At 38.0% G+C, this 23141-nt stretch overlaps 1 protein-coding gene and 1 long non-coding RNA gene across 2 annotated transcripts in view; one reads left to right on the top strand and one right to left on the bottom strand.

The window, feature by feature from the left end:
- mid1 (midline 1) overlaps positions 1-21447 on the bottom strand; it is a 77072-nt gene extending 55625 nt beyond the window's left edge. Inside the window, exon 1 of the mRNA XM_082175998.1 lies at positions 21300-21447. The gene's annotated coding sequence lies outside the window, so the exon portion shown is untranslated. The remainder of the gene's footprint in view (positions 1-21299) is intronic.
- LOC309503283 lies at positions 826-10629 on the top strand. The gene is made up of 4 exons (XR_014207596.1): positions 826-1455; positions 2760-2858; positions 6576-6654; positions 7413-10629. It is a non-coding gene; the product is annotated as an uncharacterized lncRNA (long non-coding RNA).
- Positions 21448-23141: the final 1694 nt, after the last annotated feature.

Genomic DNA, 23141 nt, shown 5'->3' with positions numbered 1-23141 from the left:
GATTCCTTAACTTTTAAAATGAATTTTACATTCATATTTCCAACTTTCTTTATAAAAAAATGGCAATACTTTATAAAAAGGTTTCATCTTGTTAGTATTAGTTAACATGAACTAACAATGAATGAACAATACTTCTACAGGATTTACTTAATGTTTATCTTACTTAACGTTAATCTCAACATTTTCCAAGACATTTTAGGATCCAGTGTTGAATCTGTTAATTTAATGCACTGTGAACTAACATGAACTCACATATTTTATTAACTCACATTAACAAAAGTTTTTCTCTGTTAGTTCATGTTAGTTAATGCAATAACATATGTATTGTGAAGTTTTACCAAAACATCTATTGCCTTAATAATAATAATAATAATAATAAATCAAATGAAATTAAAATGCAAACAAGTTATTAGACAACATTAAACTTAAAATGAAATGGCCTAAAGAGCTGAAGGAACACCCCTAAACTGAGGCTTTGTTAGATGGTTTTAGCTCAACGGAACACAACCTATATATGATAAATTAGATATTTATACAAAAGAAACACAATATTACAACTTATACTTGCACAAAATCATGCACAGATTAACTTGAGCTATTATTAATAGTAATCAACTATTACATAGTGAAACTCCTGTTGTGGATGCGCTCCTCCCAGGACAACACGCTGAAACACAGCAACTAAACCCAAAGAATTCACGACGTTTTTAATGCAATAGTTTGCTCATTATAGTGTTATGTATATATGACAGTCCCAATCATAATTAATGTTTTGCTGACCACCGGTAGGCCTACAGTGAAGTGTTTACTGCAGCATTCATTAACTCAGCCAAATGCATCCTATATGAGATAAATCAGATATATAACAAAAATAAAAAATATTACAACTTACAATTCCACAAGCGAACTCTCCCTGTAACAATGCGCTGATTTCACAGATTTGTGATTCAAACATTTCAAAACCATCATGGTGAACAGCGCACATCTGAAGCTGAAGGAAGTAATCCATTATTTATTAGTGTTAATATAGCGGCCTAATTTTCTTATCGGATTGACAATGATAACATTAATAATGAGCATTATTTTCATGCATCCCTGATTGGTTATGACCATATATTTATAGGGTTTTAACTTTATACTTGATTACAACTTATGTCACAGTGTTTTAAATCTTAAGTCACTGTTTGAAATGTCCCATCATACCTGAATTAGTTTGGCGTCATCAGCCTTCTTTTGCTCAAGTATATCATTGATAATGTGAAATTGTTTTAATTTTATGTTTTATGACAGTGATCAGTCAGTGTTAATGGAGTCAAGTATCTGTGCTGCTTCATTTGGAGAATCTCTGAATCCTTTGTATCTAATAGATGTTTATTTTTTCTTTCTTTGCCTTGCTTTCAGGTGAGCCCTGAGAAGGAACAATCATCATTGGAGGATCAAGACTGTGTTGAGATGGTAATAAAAAGAGCATTGCATCATTTTATGAAATGCTAGTCTAGTAAGAACTTTTTCACATCATCTTTGGGGCTGTTTTACACCTGGTCATTTCATTGTCAAAACAATTCCATTTACACTTGGCCACATAAATGTGTCTGCACAAAACAGACATAAATCCGATCTTCATTTCCCGCGCTATATCAGATTTAACGGTGTTCACGTCATCGAAAGCTACCGCTATGAGCAGCATTTTTTGTATCAGCTAATTTTAAGATCAATAGGAGAGAGAGTAGCATCAGCACTGGTAAAATCATTTATTCTCACTACTTTTAATGAAGATGACTGTGTGTTGAGCATCTGCGACTTACTTTAATTTATTTTTAGTTTGTATTTTGTGCATCAGCATGCTGAAGAGATCCTCAGCTACTCATCTGCAGTGATGCGTGTTGCAGAAGCGCTGTCATATCTCACTATATCGTGTCATATAGCCTAAAATACGCTCTCACCTGTTTATTATTTGGCATTTTTGGGAGGAGTAAAATTCATAGTGTTACCATTAATTTACTCTAGTGACCCACCACAGTCTAATCTGTCCCTCCACAGTTTGAACCAAAAGAACCGAAAATATTTTTACGCCTCATAATAACATAAATTGTCTTTGTTTTTTGCGCAATTGCTTTGGCAAAGCATCTCTCAAACATATTAAAATCAAAAGCACAACATGGCTTAATGCCCTTATCAAATCGCAAAAGACGATAAGAAAGTAAGTCTGTAGTCTGTTGTGCTGCGTGTTCCAAACTGAAGAGCACACTTTGCTCGCTCGATCAGCTCATGATCTGGCTTTTTCCATGCCTCGTTCCACAGGGAATGAATGCAGTGAACTCCATCTCTGCATGTGCCATAAGTTTAACATGCATTTGGGAACGCAACCAGCACCAGTTACTCTCTATTTTCACATTCGCATTATATCCACATTTTTTGTGGTAATCCAATTTTGCAATAAGATGCGTTTATAAACCTGTTTTCACTTAAACTGCAGGTTTCTGCCAGTATAACAGCTTAAGTGAAGAAATTAAGAAAGTATTATAACCTCTTATTGTAAAATAATATACTCATTATAAAATATAAATTTTTCATTGACAGTATTAGTATATCACTGTCTAGGCGATAATTCTAATAATAGTGATCTTAGTGAAGTATTATAGTTGTTATTAATATGATTATTATTATTAAACGGTGCCATTTGTCATGTTTCATAAATGACTTCTGAATACAGGTTAAACTGAAGATGTTCTTGTTTTAAATGTCTCTTTTTCTTTAAGATGAGATCAGTATGACGGACTCTGATGCCAGTGATCCTGATGAAAGCGGTTCTGAAGGTGATGTTCCTGCTGGAGCTGCAGGCGTCTCCAGTAATGTTGGTATGTGTCAACTAATGCTGGGTTACACACCAAAAGATTTTTTACATCTTATAAGATTTTCAAAATGTGATAGACCACAAACATGAGGACAAAAAATCCTAGATTTAACCGTTTTGCTCCTATAGTGTGTGGTGTGCCATGATGTGAAAAGACCGTGAGGGTTGGGTATCGTTTAAATTAACGATTCCGATTCTGCTTATCGAATCCGGTTCTTAACGATTCTTGGTTTCGATTCCAATATTTATTGGAGAGAAAAAAGAGAGCAAATACTTTTTTCTACCTTTTATTCTTGTTACATTTAGGCTATTACCAGTAAAACTGTGACAATGCATCTTAATTTACAATATACTGTATATATATAACACTTTAAGGAATTATAGACTCGACTCGTATTAATTGTCTGATGTATTTATTCATGATCTCTATTTTAAACAAAACTGGTTCTCATTTTATCCAGAATTATGCGGCTCTAGTTTTGTACCTGAGTGTGAGAGACTGCTATTGCTGCTGCTAGTAGCTTTATCTGGTGTGTGGAAACCTGTGGTACTGCTGTTGAGAGATCGCACCGAATCAAATGCGCTGCATTCCTTCAAATTGACCCTGTGTTGCAGCAAATGTTTCATCATATTGGAGGTGCTTCCTCCCTTGCATGAAATGTCTTTCTTGCATGTGATACAATTCGCTGTATTTTCATCTTTTTTTGAAAAGCTTAACCAAACTTTTGAACGTCTGCTGCGCTCCGCCATCGTAAATATAATGTACAGCGCATGTGCGGCAGGCAGGTCCTGGCAGATCAATACAACTGTAAACAAATGCTCACTGCCATTCACCTCGCGCATGTGAGCATCACCAAAGTAAGGAATCGATAAGCGGAATTGAAGTGCGCACGTCTTATCGAATCCCCTGTTTTTGGCATTTTGGAACCGGTTCTAGATACCCAACCCTAAAGACCATGCAATCAGAGTCTCGACTGTTAACACTCTAGAGACCTCAGAATAAGCATGGCGGACGATATGCAGGAAGAAATTGCAATGATAGTGTTTGGAAAAGTTTTACACAACACGTTGTGTAAACATTTGTTCCACAAATCAACAAGCTGATCCTCCATCTCTGCTGTCCACATCAATTTCACTTTGTGCCGCCATGACTGCGTTTGTTATGCTTCCTTCTTCCTTCATCTCGCTTTCTGATTGGATATTGTTTCCTTTCACGTGATAATCTCCAGAGCATGCGCGCGTTTGTCCTTGGGCTTCCCCCCACATTTCAGGATTTCTGATCGTAAATATTCAACATGTTGAATATTTGCGATTCGAGATCAGGGCGGCTCCGACGTTCTTCCGATCAGGTTCGGACACTCTTAACACACCTCACACCAAGGGAAAATCTGATAAGATAATCTATAACCATCAAGATAATCGGGACACAGCTAGGATTGTCAGAAGGGGGAAATCGGCCCAAAATCAGCTTGATTATCTTTTGGTGTGTACCCAGCATAACAAGTTTGTGTTTATGAACATGTTTATTATTATTTTAAACCAATATATATTGTGGTACAATTTTACGTTAGTATTTTCACCAAAGAAAAATGGTTTTAAGCCAGTTATATACACTGAACAAAATTATAGATCTAACTCAAAGTTCTAAGACTTCTTCTATGTACCCAAAATGCCTATTTCTCTCAAATATTGTTCAAAAATCTGTCTAAAGCTGTGTTAGTGAGCACTTCTCCTTTGCCGAGTTAATCCATCCACCTCACAGGTGTGGCATATCAAGATACTGATTAGACAGCATGATTATTGCACAGGTGTGCCTTAGGCTGGCCACAATAAAAGGCCACTCTAAAATGTGCAGTTTTATCACACAGCACAATGCCACAGATGTCGCAAGTTTTGAGGGAGCGTGCAATTGGCATGCTGACAGCAGGAATGTCCACCTGCTGTTGCCCGTGAATTGAATGTTCATTTCTCTACCATAAGCCGTCTCCAAAGGCTTTTCAGAGAATTTGGCAGTACATCCAACCGGCCTCACAACTGCAGACCACGTGTAACCACACCAGCCCAGGACTTCCACATCCAGCATCTTCACCTCCAACACCGTCTGAGGCCAGCCACCCGGACAGCTGCTGCAACAATCGGTTTGCATAACCAAAGAATTTCTGCACAAACTGTCAAAAACCGTCTCAGGGAAGCTCATCTGCATGCTCATCGTCCTCATCGGGGTCTCGACCTGCAGTTGGTCGTTGTAAACGACCTGCGTGGGCAAATGCTCACATTCGATGGCGTCTGGCACTTTGGAGAGGTGTTCTCTTCACGGATGAATCCCGGTTTTCACTGTACAGGGCAGATGGCAGACAGGTTTGCTGATGTCAACATTGTGGATCGAGTGGCCCATGGTGGGGTTATGGTATGTGCAGGCGTATGTTATGGACAACGAACGCAGGTGCATTTTATTGATGGCACTTTGAATGCACAGAGATACCTTGATGAGATCCTAAGGCCCATTGTTGTGCCATTCATCCACGACCATCACCTCATGTTGCAGCATGATAATGCACGGCCCCATTCTGCAAAGTTCTTGCATGGCCACCATTACTCACCGGACATGTCACCCATTGAGCATGTTTGGGATGCTCTGAATCGGCGTATACGACAACGTGTTCCAGGTCCTGCCAATATCCAGCAACTTCACACAGCCATTGAAGAGGAGTGGACCAACATTCCACAGGCCACAATCAACAACCTGATCAACTCTATGCGAAGGAGATGTGTTGTACTGCGTGAGGCAAATGATGGTCACACCAGATAATGACTTGTTTCCAGACCCCCGACACCCCCCAACCCCCAACCCCCAAACCCCAAACCCCAACCCCCCGACACCACACAAAACTGCACATTTTAGAGTGGCCTTTTATTGTGGCCAGCCTAAGGCACACCTGTGCAATAATCATGCTGTCTAATCAGTATCTTGATATGCCACACCTGTGAGGTGGATGGATTATCTCGGCAAAGGAGAAGTGCTCACTAACACAGATTTAGACAAATTTGTGAACAATATTTGAGAGAAATAGGCCTTTTGTGTACATAGAAAAAGTCTTAACTTTTAGTTCAGCTCATGAAAAATGGGGGCAAAAACAAAAGCGTTTAGAATTTTGTTCATAGTGTATGTATATATATATCATACTATAGTGCAGGGTTCACCAATCTCAGTCCTGGAGGGCCGCTGTCCTGCAGTGTTTAGCTCCAACCCCAATTAAACACACCTGAACCAGATAATCAAGGTCTCACTAGGCATACTAGAAACTTTCAACCAGGTGTGTTGGAGCTGGTTGGAGCTAAACTCTGCAGGACAGCGGCCCTCCAGGACCGAGATTGGTGAACCCTGCTATAGTGTGTCAGTAGATAATATTAGATTACATTTCTAAACATTCCTTTTGCCATTAATTGTAAAAATCAGTTATCAATAATCAGATATTATTATAAATAACAATTTTTCTAGAACAAAATTAATGGAATCAGTACCAAACCAATAAGTTTATCATGTTCATGTTGGTCAAAAACTTTAAAAAGGAGATGTTTAACACAACATTCCATCTCCAGAATAATGAGTGTCATTTGAAATGTAATTTTTAGATATCAGATGTATAACCAGTTTTAAGTTCTAGATGCAGGTTTGAGTTACATCTGAGTTTCTGATCTGTCTATAACTGATTTCCTACAGGTGTTCAGAAGATGCCCATCGAGAAACCACTGAAGTTCCTCAAGGTACCTGAGGTTTAAATCAGAATATGACCACCATTGTAAGTACATGAGCTCTCATATAGTTAGAGTTTACTAAAGCATGTATTCTTCTGTACAGAGAATGAATGTGAGGTAGGAATAGAAAACCTTGTGGAAAGGACAAAAAGTGTGCTGGTCAAATGCTGAAGTTACAGCTGCAATTGAACATTTTAAGGCACATACACTCACCTAAAGGATTATTAGGAACACCATAGTAATACTGTGTTTGACCCCCTTTCGCCTTCAGAACTGCCTTAATTCTACGTGGCATTGATTCAACAAGGTGCTGAAAGCGTTCTTTAGAAATGTTGTCCCATATTGATAGGATAGCATCTTGCAGTTGATGGAGATTTGTGGGATGCACATCCAGGGCACGAAGCTCCCGTTCCACCACATCCCAAAGATGCTCTATTGGGTTGAGATCTGGTGACTGTGGGGGCCATTTTAGTACAGTGAACTCATTGTCATGTTCAAGAAACCAATTTGAAATGATTCGAGCTTTGTGACATGGTGCATTATCCTGCTGGAAGTAGCCATCAGAGGATGGGTACATGGTGGTCATAAAGGGATGGACATGGTCAGAAACAATGCTCAGGTAGGCCGTGGCATTTAAACGATGCCCAATTGGCACTAAGGGGCCTAAAGTGTGCCAAGAAAACATCCCCCACACCATTACACCACCACCACCAGCCTGCACAGTGGTAACAAGGCATGATGAATCCATGTTCTCATTCTGTTTACGCCAAATTCTGACTCTACCATCTGAATGTCTCAACAGAAATCGAGACTCATCAGACCAGGCAACATTTTTCCAGCCTTCAACTGTCCAATTTTGGTGAGCTTGTGCAAATTGTAGCCTCTTTTCCTATTTGTAGTGGAGATGAGTGGTACCCGGTGGGGTCTTCTGCTGTTGTAGCCCATCCGCCTCAAGGTTGTGCGTGTTGTGGCTTCACAAATGCTTTGCTGCATACCTCGGTTGTAACGAGTGGTTATTTCAGTCAAAGTTGCTCTTCTATCAGCTTGAATCAGTCGGCCCATTCTCCTCTGACCTCTAGCATCAACAAGGCATTTTCGCCCACAGGACTGCCGCATACTGGATGTTTTTCCCTTTTCACACCATTCTTTGTAAACCCTAGAAATGGTTGTGCGTGAAAATCCCAGTAACTGAGCAAATTGTGAAATACTCAGACCGGCCCGTCTGGCACCAACAACCATGCCACGCTCAAAATTGCTTAAATCACCTTTCTTTCCCATTCTGACATTCAGTTTGGAGTTCAGGAGATTGTCTTGACCAGGACCACACCCCTAAATGCATTGAAGCAACTGCCATGTGATTGGTTGATTAGATAATTGCATTAATGAGAAATTGAACAGGTGTTCCTAATAATCCTTTCGGTGAGTGTATAACCAAAGGAAAACTGGCCACACTGACTGAATGCCAGCAGTGTAAGACCGCTGAGGATCCTTTCCGTGGGTTTTCAATTTCTGCCTCTCTCTCATTCTCTGTACAGAAGAATACATGCTTTAGTATTCTCTAAACACATGTAGGGCTGGGTACCGAGTTCGATACTTTTTAGGTACCGACCGAATTGCCTCGATACTATCGAGTATCGAAAAATGACTTGTTTTTCGGTACCATATTTCGATACCTAAGGGGTTAACTCGTCAACGTCAGTGCTCAAACAAATACATATGAAATGCACAACAACACGCCTAAAGTCGCTCGCGCACATACACGTGAACTCTACACACACGAGACGCGGGGAACTCTCCGCGCACATACTCATATGAGACGCGCGCGCACACAAACTGTCCACGCACACATTCTCATATGAGACGCGAGCACACACACACACAAACTCGCGCACATACTCAATGAGACGCGAGCACACACACTCACAATACCCTAAAGATGTCGATCAAAAGTGTGGATACATTTCTCCAGGCTCGATGCCAACAGCGCGCGATGCAGTATTTGTGGTAAAATAATTGCTGCAAAGACGGTACCGCGACAGATATGATGAAGCCCTTGACAGTGCACGAGTAAACATAAGAGCAGAAAGTTGCTCCGTCTTCGACTGGTAAATGAAGATATACCTTGTTGATCACTCTGACTGTGTTTATATTGCAATAATGACCTACTGAGTGTACACTGCCGTTCAATAATGTGTTGGTTGGTCAGAATTTTTTTTTCACTAAGGATGCATTAAAGTGATCAATAATGACCTTAAAACATGTGTAATGTTACAAAAGATTTCCTTTTTTTAAATAAATGCTGTTCTTTTGAATGTTTTATTCATCAAAGAATCATGAAAAAATGTATCGTAGTTTCCAAAAACTGTTTTCATATTTCTGGAGGATCATGTGACACTGAAGTAATGATTTTGAAAATTCAGCTTTGACAACACAGGAATAAATTACATTTTGAAATATATTCAAATAAGATTTTAAATTGTAATACTATTCCACAATATTACAAGTTTTATTGTATCTTTGATCAGACAAATTCAGCTTTGGTGAGCATGAGCTCTATATAAAAAAAAAAATATTTTGTTCCTTATGTATATGTATAAGGAATATTTTGTTCCTTTGTGCTTTTTTTGTTCCTTTGTGCACTGGCTAAGGAGCATGAGTCAAACTGAAAAAATAACACCAAGTTTTTCTGAGGTAAAGTGTTATGTAATCTTGTTAAAATGGATTTCATAAAATTGGTATCGAAAAAAGTATCGTTTAGGAACCGGTATCGAAATCAAGGTATCGGTATTGGTATCGAAATTTTTTGAACGATACCCAGCCCTAAACACATGAGAGCTTTTGTACTTACAATGATGGTTGTATTCTAATGACACTATACTCTTCTAGAGCTGATGTACAGCCCAAACTAACTTTGTTGAATACTTTTCCTGTTATCTCTGTAATTCTGCTTTGAAACTTGACAATTCTGTTTACATTTTCTGGAAATAACAGAATTGTCTTTTTAGGTAAACCGTCCCTTGTAAGTCGGTTTCTCTACATGTTGCAGCATATATTGCATGTTGAGTGAGTTCATTTTATACATTTCAAAGCCTGTTTAATGATATCTTTAAATTGTGCCTGTTTCCAAGGGCTGTTTTGTCAATCTTTTCGAAGTTTTGAATGGTTCATCTGTTTGTCATTTTAATATGTCAAAACAGTAATGATACTGTATGCTTTCTGAAAGATCACACAGTTGTGCAAGTTTTATTGACCATGTTTTTAAGTTTGTGGATGTCACTTTCCCCTTAAAATGGCATGACATGATTGTATTACATGGTAAAACTGAAAAAAACTCAATGTTTATGATGATATTATTGAATTCATAATTAAAGCACCTCTAAAACACTTCTGTCCCTGTAATGTTGCAAGTTGTTTTGTGTATTGTATTGGAGATCCGGTACTCTTTAATCACCTTAGTCTTGGTAATACACCGTGTTGTCAGGTTTGTGTGTGTGTGTGGGCATGTACCATTAAACACACTCGTCCTTATAATGTTGGATTATGCAGTTGTGTATTGTGTTTAAGATCCAGTCCTCTTAAATCACCTTAGTCTTGGTAATACACTGTGTTGTCAGGTTTGTGTGTGTGTGTGGTCATGTACCAGTAAAACACATTGGTCCCTGTAATCCACTGAAATGACATATTTAGTGTATTGTAAAAAGAGTGTCCTCATAATCAAGTTGGGCCCCAAAAATCACAATTATGTCATAGGCGGGAACATTTTAGGATGGGCGGGAATGTCCTTGTGTACCACCAAAATATCATATGGTCATATTTTCTGTTCTGTTGTGTGTATAGAACATTTGAAGTCAGATTTGTGATCTGCAGATTAAAACAAAATTTTTGATATTTGTATCATCACTGTAGGGCATTGGGAAAGGGGTGTCCCCATATACCACCACCAAACTTGTTTGGGCATCAGTGTCCTTCTATACCACAAAAACAAGTATGTGTGTGTGTGACGACAGTGCGTGTGTGTGTGTGTGTGTGTGTGTGTGTGTGTGTGTGTGTGTGCGTGCGTGCGTGCGTGTGTGTGTGTGTGTGTGTGTGTGTGTGTGTGTGTGTGTGTGACGACAGTGCGTGTGTGTGTGTGTGTGTGTGTGTGTGTGTGTGTGTGTGTGTGTGTGTGTGTGTGTGACGACAGTGCGTGTGTGCGCGTGTGTGCGCGTGCGTGTGTGTGTGTGTGTGTGTGTGTGTGTGTGTGTGTGTGTGTGTGTGTGTGTGTGTGACGACAGTGCGTGTGTGTGTGTGTGTGTGTGTGTGTGTGTGTGTGTGTGTGTGTGTGTGTGTGTCTGTGTGTGTGTGTGTGTGTGTGTGTGTGTGTGTGTGACGACAGTGCGTGCGTGCGTGTGTGTGTGTGTGTGTGCGTGTGTGTGTGTGTGTGTGTGTGTGTGTGTGTGTGTGTGTGTGTGTGTGTGTGTGTGTGTGTGTGTGTGTGTGTGTGTGTGTGTGTGTGTGTGTGTGTGTGTGTGTGTGTGTGTGTGTGTGTGTGTGTGTGTGTGTGTGTGTGTGTGTGTGTGTGTGTGTGTGTGTGTGTGACAGCCGAAAGTCTCTGGAAGAAGAGCTGATGCTTTCACAACAGAATTACATTCCTATTCATCAATGCATTTCTACTCTCCTCTCCTCTTCTCCAGCATTACAGCACGAGAGAGAGACACATTCAACAACTGTGTGTTTCTTCAACTTCATCTTCAACTCAGAGTTCAGTTTCAGTTATATGAAGGTCACATCAAATTTGCCTTCGAAACTTCTCATCATCCTTTCATCATTTATATTTCCTAGACACGTTTTAGATTTGATTTGATTCAGACTGTCAACATTAATACAAGAAAATCCACAATAGAAATATGAAATAGAACATCTTGAAACTACGACAATCTAAACTGAAATAAATATAAAGTTTTCAACAATTATTGTGTGATATTTACCGTCTCATTATCCCTCAGTGACGTACTTTCTGCCAAAGCCCAACACTTTTCCTCTTATAACAAGTTTAGTGCACTAGTTTACGAAGAAAGCAGCGGTGAAGAGCTTGAGATGAAATATGAAATGCATGATGTAAAAACTAAGACAAATTCACTTTTAATGTGCATTTTTTCCAATCAATTTGACAAGTGATAAAAAAAATAAAATAAAAAAATATATATATACATGCACTAAACTGAAAATTAACTAATTAAGTCCATCTATTTTTATGTGCATTTTGGGATATTGCATTAAACAAACTCGCATATAGATTCTAAAATCCCGATGTGCTCAATTGAGGCAGATGATCGTTTCATCCAATCAGAAATCCCTCAAACCTCATGTGACGATAAACTCAGCGTCAGCTGTGATTGGATAACTGGAGTAACCAGTGGACCAATGGCGTCGCAGCGTCTCTAATGTTGGTTTGGTGTTTCTGAAAGTGTGTGATCAGAATGATTTGGTTTAATTCCCTCCAGAAGCGTCTCACACACACGAGTGTGTTCCCGAACACCAGCATCCGAACGCTAGAGAACATGACAGCGTTTACTGTGTTTCGTCTGACGCTCGACACACTCGTTTATGATGGAGGAGAAACAGCCACATTTCAGAAACTAACACTTTTATTACTCATATTTTGCACCAATCTTCCAGAAAGTGATGATTTTGTTCTCTTGAACACGTGACGAAACGCTGCGTTATTCACAAATGTTCTATGCAATGTTCCACTATTGTGCATTAGTTAGGATGGAAACATTGTTAGCTTTTGACAATGTGAGATGAAATATGAGATGCATGTTGTAAAAACAAAGACAAATTCACTTTTATTGTGCATTATTTCCAATCAATTTGCCAAATGATGCAAAAATAAATAAATAATTAAATATGCATGCACTAAAGTGAAATTAACTAATTAAATAAATGTAAAAAAGTCAGTTCTACCACAGGATGTTATCAAACTAAATCTGAGATGTGATGGAAATAATCAAATGTGTGTTTAGCGTAGTTAGTTGTGAAATGAAGAAGTTTCTGAAGAAAGCCTGTCTTCTATAGATTAACGCTCTGCAATCTGAGAGTCTGCTTTCTGAAACTCAAGCCGCCTCACTAAACAAACGTTTGTTCTGCTCTGTGTAGAAGCGTTGGTGTTTCCAGGCAGAGGCTTGTGTGCATGTGTGGAAATACTTTGGTGGACGTCTGTGAGATCTGCTCTTTCCCGAGTCTGCGGTAAAACTGAAGAATGCTGGAATTTGTGCGCCTGAAGTCAGACGAGTTCAACAGAAACTCTTCATCCTCACTGCTTTCAGCTTAGAGAACATCGGCCGCTTCAGCACGAGTGTTACGGATACCCCCGCCATCTGATACGGATTGTGATAATGATTGTTCCACGTTTGAGCACAAACGCAGGATCTGTGGATCTGTGCCCGGATCATGCGCTTTTTCCAAGCCTCACACTAATTCTGTCGGAAGACCTTCAGCCAAACCCGAGCAAACCAACCCAAAGTCTCACTGAGTGATGGAGCAGTGAACACAACTAAACCGGGTTAAAGTGTGTGTTAAAGGCCCAGCTGAGCGTCGACATCCATCCAGGATGAGATCATGAAAATCTGTCGTTTGTGAATTGAAGGGAAAGTTCAGATGGGAGTGAGTTACTCTCGGTGTTTATCTCAAGCCACATTTCACATTTTTTCCTGCAGATGCAATGTTGCAGTGGAGTTGCATCACTAAATGTTTATTTCCTGAAGGAAATATCAGAGTTTGCACAAAATACCATCAAGTTTTAGATCAATTCAGTGTTTTCTTGAGCCGTTGATTGTCTTTACAGTGCAGTACACAGTTAAACAGATGCAATCAAGAACAGCCAATCAGAATCCAGTATGCAAATTTGAATGGTGAACATTTAAATAATGCAAATCATCGGGGAATAAAAAAATATATATATTAAATTTCTTTCTTGTGCATTGCAATGTTATGCTTATTAGAGTATTGTGTGTCAGAATATGTTTATTAGAGCAACATGCATTAGAGCCAAACTCTATTGTGAGTCAAACGTCAATAAAAAGGCGACAGTGAAGTTCAGATGTGCTGAAAAAACTAGTGAGAAATGCATTAAAAGTGCTATTAAACACAGTATCATCTATTTCAATAAGCCATGTTTTGTGTGCATGTGTTTTTATGCTTATTACTGTATTGTGTATTAGCGTTCACTGAAAATAACTGATGTAGTAAATTTCACGAATAATTACAAAGATGTCACATGAATAAAAATATAAAATACAGTAGTTGCATCCATAAGACTAAAATGATCAGCAAAAGAGAGTGTTGAATGGAGACAGCATGATAACAGTAGAAGTCCGTGAGGTTTAATACTTACGGTTTGGACATTTAACACAAACCCTGAGCAGAAAGCCTGAGGCGAACACCGTAGAAGGAAAACAGTTTCATGCTTCTCAATGAAAGACTGATGATTATCAACAACCGATCCTCGTCATATCCAGCATTTCTGAGCCGTCAGTGTCTGGAACACCTTCCACTGAGAAGCAGATGCTAAACGTGACGCTATCCTGGCAAATCTTCCTTATGAAGACGCGAGATCCCAATCCAAACACTTCCAGCTTCAGTTTCAGGCTCTGAGCTTTTGTCTTTTTATTAATGTGATGTTTTTGTGTTTTATCTCACTCCTGTGGTTTGGCGAAGCTGCCACTCACAGCGTTTGCGCTCTCACACACTTGCTAATTAGGACAAAGGCATTAACAGAAGGTTAGAAGGACCTGACAGCATGAGTGTGTGTCTAAAGAGCGGACTCTCGTTCCCAGCGCTCATTTGCATTGAACTCATGCCAGACTGCATTCACTTCACCCTAGATTAGAACAGGCCGTGAAAAGGGAACTCAACGGATGTCCCGGAGAGTAGTCGACTTCAAGACTGAGGGTTAACCGGTTTGTAGCCAGAATGCTCATCCACAACGTTCTGCAATCAAACAAAGCCTCGATTTAAGATTTATGTTTGGGAATTGCAGATAAATTTCCCATGCATTTGGATTACAAGAAGTGCTAAAACACACTAAAGTTTGTAAATATATATATATATATTAGGGATGCACGATATATCGGCCACCATATCGGTATCAGACGATATATGTTCATTTTTAATGTTATCATTATCGGCCATAAAATAAAATAAAAAGTGTTGGCGAGTATGTGAAACAGTCAATCACAAGTGGGCCGGTGACATTTTAATGAATTCTAACAAAGCAATGTTGTGAGAACATGAATGTGAACAAACATGAACGATACTTGGGACAGCTGACGTGCCAACTGAAATATTCAAGCGCATGAAGACGTGAAACTTAATTCATTACTCGTTACCGAAGCGCAACACTGAATCTGTTCAACACTGTTCACTAACACTGAATCTGTTCACTAACACTGAATCTGTTCACTAACACTGAATCTGTTCACTAACACTGAATCTGTTCAACACTGTTCACTAACACTGAATCTGTTCACTATTCTGTTCACTAACACTGAATCTGTTCACTAATCTGTTCACTAACACTGAATCTGTTCACTAACACTGAATCTGTTCACTAACACTGAATCTGTTCAACACTGTTCACTAACACTGAATCTGTTCACTAATCTGTTCACTAAAACTGAATCTGTTCAACACTGTTCACTAACACTGAATCTGTTCAACACTGTTCACTAACACTGAATCTGTTCACTAATCTGTTCACTAACACTGAATCTGTTCAACACTGTTCACTAACACTGAATCTGTTCAACACTGTTCACTAACACTGAATCTGTTCAACACTGTTCACTAACACTGAATCTGTTCACTAATCTGTTCACTAACACTGAATCTGTTCAACACTGTTCACTAACACTGAATCTGTTCAACACTGTTCACTAACACTGAATCTGTTCACTAATCTGTTCACTAACACTGAATCTGTTCACTAATCTGTTCACTAACACTGAATCTGTTCAACACTGTTCACTAACACTGAATCTGTTTAACACTGTTCACTAACACTGAATCTGTTCACTAATCTGTTCACTAACACTGAATCTGTTCAACACTGTTCACTAACACTGAATCTGTTCAACACTGTTCACTAACACTGAATCTGTTCACTAATCTGTTCACTAACACTGAATCTGTTCAACACTGTTCACTAACACTGAATCTGTTTAACACTGTCCACTAATACTGAATCTGTTCAACACTGTTCACTAACACTGAATCTGTTCACTAATCTGTTCACTAACACTGAATCTGTTCACTAACACTGAATCTGTTCACTAATCTGTTCACTAACACTGAATCTTTTCACTAACACTGAATCCGTTCAACACTGTTCACTAACACTGAATCTGTTCACTAATCTGTTCACTAACACTGAATCTGTTCAACACTGTTCACTAACACTGAATCTGTTTAACACTGTCCACTAATACTGAATCTGTTCAACACTGTTCACTAACACTGAATCTGTTCACTAATCTGTTCACTAACACTGAATCTGTTCACTAACACTGAATCTGTTCACTAATCTGTTCACTAACACTGAATCTTTTCACTAACACTGAATCCGTTCAACACTGTTCACTAACACTGAATCTGTTCAACACTGTTCACTAACACTGAATCTGTTCAACACTGTTCACTAACACTGAATCTGTTCAACACTGTTCACTAACACTGAATCTGTTCACTAATCTGTTCACTAACACTGAATCTGTTCACTAACACTGAATCTGTTCAACACTGTTCACTAACACTGAATCTGTTCACTAATCTGTTCACTAACACTGAATCTGTTCACTAACACTAATCGAGCTCTTTCACGTCTTCTTGCACTCAAACACACATATTCAGACAAATCTATGTCAAAGGCCCGTCTTGGCAAGTGTCCTCGTGAACACAGTCAGTTATATCTTAAGTGAATGTGAACAGTTGAGAAATAAAACGTGTATCAGTATATTAGATCAGTGCAGCTCTTAAAGTGACAGTAGCCTAATATTCCTGATGCCGTCTGGGTTTCTAATGTCAATCAAACAACAAATGACAAACAATCACTCACTTCTCTGAATAACATTTGTAACTTTAATAAGGATTTATCTTTAAACAGGTCAGATTTCTGTACTCGAAAAAAATCATTTGACAATTCATAAAATCAATACGAACTATTTGCACCTAATCAAAAATAATCATATTTTTTAAATGTATTTATTCAAATGGTTTAGAATCAGCATGAATCTGTTCAACAGTTCAATTACATTCATTCAGCTAAAAAGTATAAACGTGGTTAAATGTGGGATTAGATCAAATGTTTGAGATTGAAACTAATTGGATTTATTGATAATAAATATATAAAACTTGTTATTGTGTATTTACAACACACCCTTAGAGATATTTCACCTGTTTCATTTGCATGACTGACAAATACACATGACATTAAGTTTATTAATTTGTTTTATGTTAAAACGAGTTTCTGGAGCTGCTTTACAGATTAAATTGAATTAGATGATGAATTTTGCAACATTAACACTATTATTTCCCTGTCTACCCCTGTAAAGCTGCTGTATTGTTTAAAGTGCTGTAGAAATAAAGCCGGTTAGATGTAACTAGTCACCGCTTCAGATGTTACGCCCACACGCTCTCTCTCTCTCTCTCTCTCTCTCTCACACACACACACACACACGTGGGTTTACCAGTGCAGAGTTCCTCAGGTTACTGCCATCAAACGCTTATTTTGAGACATTAGATATGAACAGAATTTTCTGCTTTGTTTTCTCAGTTATGTCGGTGAAATCATCAGAAATACTAAAATATAAAACTAAAACCAGAAAAATAAACATTTTCATTACTGAAATGATTAATACATTTGCATCTGCTTAGCAACACCTTAGCACCCACTCAAAATAACTTAACAGTAGCTTAGTATCAACCATTCAGAAAACATTTGCATCTGCATAGCAACACCTTAGCAACCACTCAGAATACACTAACAGTAGCTTAGTAGCAACCATTCAGAATACATTTGCATCTGCATAGCAACACCTTAGCAACCACTCAGAATACCCTAACAGTAGCCTATTAGCAACCATTCAGAACACATTTGCATCTGTGTAGCAACACCTTAGCAACCACTCAGAGTACCCTAACAGTAGCTTAGTAGCAACCATTCAGAATACATTTGCATATTCTTAGCAACACCTTAGCAACCACTCAGAATACCCTAACAGTAGCTTAGTAGCAACCATTCAGAATACATTTGCATATCCTTAGCAACACATTAGCAGCCACTCAGAGTACCCTAACAGTAGCTTAGTAGCAACCATTCAGAATACATTTACATCTGTGTAGCAACACCTTAGCAACCACTCAGAACACCCTAACAGTAGCCTAGTAGCAACCATTCAGAACACATTGTAACAGACACGTCTGTAATCATGCTTTTTCCACTACACACCATAAGGGGGCGCTGGTATACTTTCGTGTGTGGTTTAAAGCCAGGTACGTAGTAGAGGAAGACCGCTCCTCAATTCAAGATGTTCTGATTGAGAAACTTAAGTTTGCTGCTCAATAAAAAGGACTTCTTGATACATGTTTTGGGCTGCTTACTGTATGATTCATGGAAGAAGAGACTAGTTCAAGTGGATTTCTGTTACTGATCTTTGTTGGCATCGCTTGTGGATTCTGTTGGATTTAACGCATGAGGATTAAGATCAACTTCTGTCTGGGTGAATTTTGAAGGATTATTGTTGGACTATTTTTCTTCTCTCTTTTTTGGATCTCACTACGTGCACGGAATATCTTGATTACCAGAGAAACTTGCTTTTAAAGACGAACTATCTCAAACAAAGTTTCTTGCATCCATCATAATCACAATATATAACTTAGCAAGCACTCAGAATACCCTAACAGTAGCTTTGTAGCAACCATTCAGAACACATTTACATCTGCGTAGCAACACCTTAGCAACCACTCAGAATACCCTAATAGTAGCTTAGTAGCAACCATTCAGATACATTTGCATATGTTTTAGCAACACCTTAGCAACCATTCAGAATACCCCAACAGTAGCCTAGTAGCAACCATTCAGAACACATTTGCATCTGCATAGCAACACCTTAGCAACCACTCAGAATACCCTAACAGTAGCTTAGTAGCAACCATTCAGAACACATTTGCATATTCTTAGCAACACCTTAGCAACCACTCAGAATACCCTTACAGTAGCCTAGTAGCAACCATTCAGAACACATTTGCATCTGCGTAGCAACACCTTAGCAACCACTCAGAACACCCTAACAGTAGCTTAGCAGCAACCATTCAGAACACATTTGCATATTCTTAGCAACACCTTAGCAACCACTCAGAATACCCTTACAGTAGCCTAGTAGCAACCATTCAGAACACATTTGCATCTGCGTAGCAACACCTTAGCAACCACTCAGAACACCCTAACAGTAGCTTAGCAGCAACCATTCAGAACACATTTGTATCTGCGTAGCAACACCTTAGCAACCACTCAGAATACCCTAACAGTAACCTACTAGGAACCATTCAAATTGTGCACACTGTAGGTGGAAGGTCATTTAGTGTTAATGCTCCTCAATTATGGAATTCGCTACCTCTTACACTACGTAACACCTCATCAGTGGCTACTTTCAAGACCCAGTTAAAAACATATCTATATAACATGCATTTTGGATAATGTGACTATATGTATCCTATGTGACTGTAATGTATGTGTGGGTGTTTAAATGTATTGTAATGTACAATGTAAAGCTACCTTGAGCTATGGAAAGGCGCTATATAAATAAAACAACTTCTTCATTCAGAACACATTTGCATCTGCTTAGCAACACCTTAGCAACCACTCAGAATACCCTAACAGTAGCCTAGTAGCAACCATTCAGAACATATTTGCATATTCTTAGCAACACCTTAGCAACCACTCAGAAATACCCCAACAGTAGCTTAGTAGCAACCATTCAGAACACATTTACCAAGTTTCATACCATTCCACTAAAGAAAAAATCTTTATAAGAGAAAAGAAAAAAAAAGAAAAAAAATTTCGGTCAAAAATGACAGAAGAGCTCCAGAGAGTTTAATCAGCACCATTCTTTCAGTGTTCTCTCATACACAATACAGTAATAAGCATCAGCATGCATGCACACAAACACTGGCTTATTTAAATAGATGACGCAGTGTTTAAAAGCACTTTTCAGCATTTCTCACTATTTTCACCACATCTGTCACAGTTGTGCCCTCAAGTGCAGTGTTTCTGTGTAGTGAACTCTTCAAGCACAGACTGACTGTTGTATAATTACAGGACGTCCTATAAAAGCTCAAAGAAAGGGAAGATCCCGCCGAAACTCCCACCAGTCTGTTACTGTGCGATCAGCTATTTCAGAAGACATGTGACAGATGACGTGCGAGGTCACGTGACTGCAGGCTGAACTGTGATTGGCTGCTTCAAGTGTCACTCAGGATCCGTGTGGGATGAAACATGAACCAGTGAACAAATCTGACCAGTATAACAGTCATAAAACAAACACAACTACACTAACCCTAAACTGAGCCTGGAAACTTCCCTACCTCTGCTGGCATGATAATCAATCATTTATCTTTTTAAATAGTTATATCATTTTATACTTATTATATCATTTAAATAGATTTTACATTTAAATATATGTAAACGCAGCTTATAATTAATATATAAAAATATATATTTGTATATATTATTTTTGAATTCACTGTAACTATATATATATATACAATAAATGATAGTTAGATATAAATAAATTATTATTTACCAATTATTAATAAAATATCTATCAATTCATTATTTACACATATTAACATATACATTTGTTAATATATTATCATATTTGTTAAATCATTTAAATAAAAACAAAATTAATATATTTGTTTGGTTACATTTACACATAAAAAAAATATACTGTATATATATATATATATATATATTATTAGAGTTCACTGTAATTATACCCTCACATATGCATACTGTATGTTGTTGCATATACAATGTATATATGAATTCAATGAATTATTGACTTTTTAAACTTATGTTAGTTTATATATTAATATTAATTTTATAGTATGCATTCATAATTCTATGATATGTATCAAGTCTCTTCAGTCAGTTGTTGAATAAACAGCTACACTGAGTTTAAAGGTCATCTATAGATTCATAGTTTATTCATAAGTGTTTCTGCATGTTTTTGATGATCCAGATCTCAGACTCTCGACGACACTCATCTGTGTGTGTGTGTGTGTGTGTGTGTGTGTGTGTGTGTGTGTGTGTGTGTGTGTGTGTGTGTGTGTGTTCCTCCAGATATACAAACATTTAACAGATTAAAGTGCAGGACAGAGAAGCACATCTTCATATTTCTGTTGATTGTGAATTGATTCCAGCAAATCAAATATTCCAGTAGAGAATATGGACAGAAATTCTGGATAATAGCGTTCAGCACTTCACACACACACACACACACACACACACACACACACACACACACACACACACACACACACTTCTGCAGGAGTCACTTCTGGGATCGACTGGGAGATAATCTCAGCCTGTGTTTACAGTTACAGAGACACACGAATATGAATATGAATATGAGCCTTATGTCGTTCTTACCGGCTTCCCCATGATGAAGATGATGATGATGATGGTGAAGATGAAGGTCAGATCCAGTGTCTCTGATGAAGGACGTGATGATGTTGTTCATGCAGTGAAACTCCTGCCGTGTGTGTGTGTGTGTGTGTGTGTGTGTGTGTGTGTGTGTGTGTGTGTGTGAGAAGATAAGGGTGTGTTTATGATACACACACCTCTCACTGGAGCAGATCTGCAGACAGGTTCACACAGGAGTCCAGCAGGAGCTTTATATATATATATATATCAAATAAATTCAGCTTTGATCACAGGAATAAATTACACTTTACTATATATTCACATAGAAAACAGATGTTTTACACTGGAATAATAATTCACAATTTTACTGTATTTTTTATCAAATAAACACAGTCTTGATGAGCAGAAGAGACTGTCTCAGAAACATCGACCCCAAACTTTTGAACATTAGTGTATACACACACACACACACACACACACACACACACACACACACACACACACACACACACACACACAGAGACACACACACACAGAGACACACACACACAGAGACACACACACACAGAGACACACACACACACACACACACACACACACACACACACACACACACACACACACACACACACACACACACACACACACACACAGTTGGAGATCTGAATGAACTGAATGTTCATACACACACACTTCTGTTTCTGCTGTAAAGTCTACAGAATGTTGGATCTATGCTTGATAAAGTCGTGGTTTGGCGATAAACACTGGAACAGGAATTCCCCTTCTTCTCAAACTCTATAAAGAAACTTCATGCTTTTATCACGGCACCTTTCTGTCGCTCCGCATAATTATCATCCAGAATAATCATTCCCAGAAACCCTGCAGATGCTCAAAACACACTGTTATGGGATTATAATAATCAACTGAAACTCAAAAAATTATTAAAAATTAATTAAAAACTCAAAAAAATTTATTACTTGAAATAAAGTAGACATTAACTGAAATAAAACCAAGAATTAAACATTAAAATGGAAAAAATAAATAAAAAAGTAAATATAAAAAAATCTAAATATTGAAAAAACTAAAATAGTATCTTAATTAAAAAAAAATTAAAAATTAAAAAAACACTGTCTTAAGGATTATAATAATCTACTGAAACAACAAAGAAACATTTAAAAAAGGATTAAAAAAATGTATTACATTAAAAAAAAATAGTATCTCAATTATAAAATATAAAAAAAAACACTGGTTTAAGGTTTAATTTAAATTAAATTAATTGGGAATTATAATAATAAACTGAAACAAAAAAAATCTAAATCAAAAAATGTATTACTTGAATAAAATAAACATTGACTGAAATAAAGAAAATAATAATAAAAAAATATACAAAAATGTAAATATTAATAAATAACTAAAATAGTATCTCAATTATATATATGTATAAAAATCCACTGGTTTAAGGTGTAACTTCCAATTTGCCAAACGCCTGAGCGATCATTGATGATTCCGGCAGGGAAGCGGGAGTGTTCGGCTGAACGCTGTCATTATTTCCAGGGAAGGGCTTGTTGTGTTTGTTCACTCGTCGTTGCTACGAGTCTCTCTCTCTGGAGTCTGAACAGCTTTAATAGTTGCAGACATGCATGAACTCGACTGTACAAAAGTGTTTTAATGGCAGAATAAAATCAGTGAGATCTGCAACTAACCAACTAATATATATCTCTATATCTCTACTGTATATACTGTATATAATCTCCAGCTCATGAGGACGAACATCAGGGAGAACTCAGGAACACGAGAGAGTCTGACACCTGGAAACAAGAACACTGTTCTCAAACAAACATCTGCGGT

The sequence above is a fragment of the Leuciscus leuciscus genome, assembly GCF_965113295.1.
Source record: "Leuciscus leuciscus genome assembly, chromosome: 7".
NCBI classification, from domain to species: Eukaryota; Metazoa; Chordata; class Actinopteri; order Cypriniformes; family Leuciscidae; genus Leuciscus; species Leuciscus leuciscus.
Note: the sequence above shows the minus strand (reverse complement) of the source record. Positions and strands in the feature narration are given on the sequence as shown.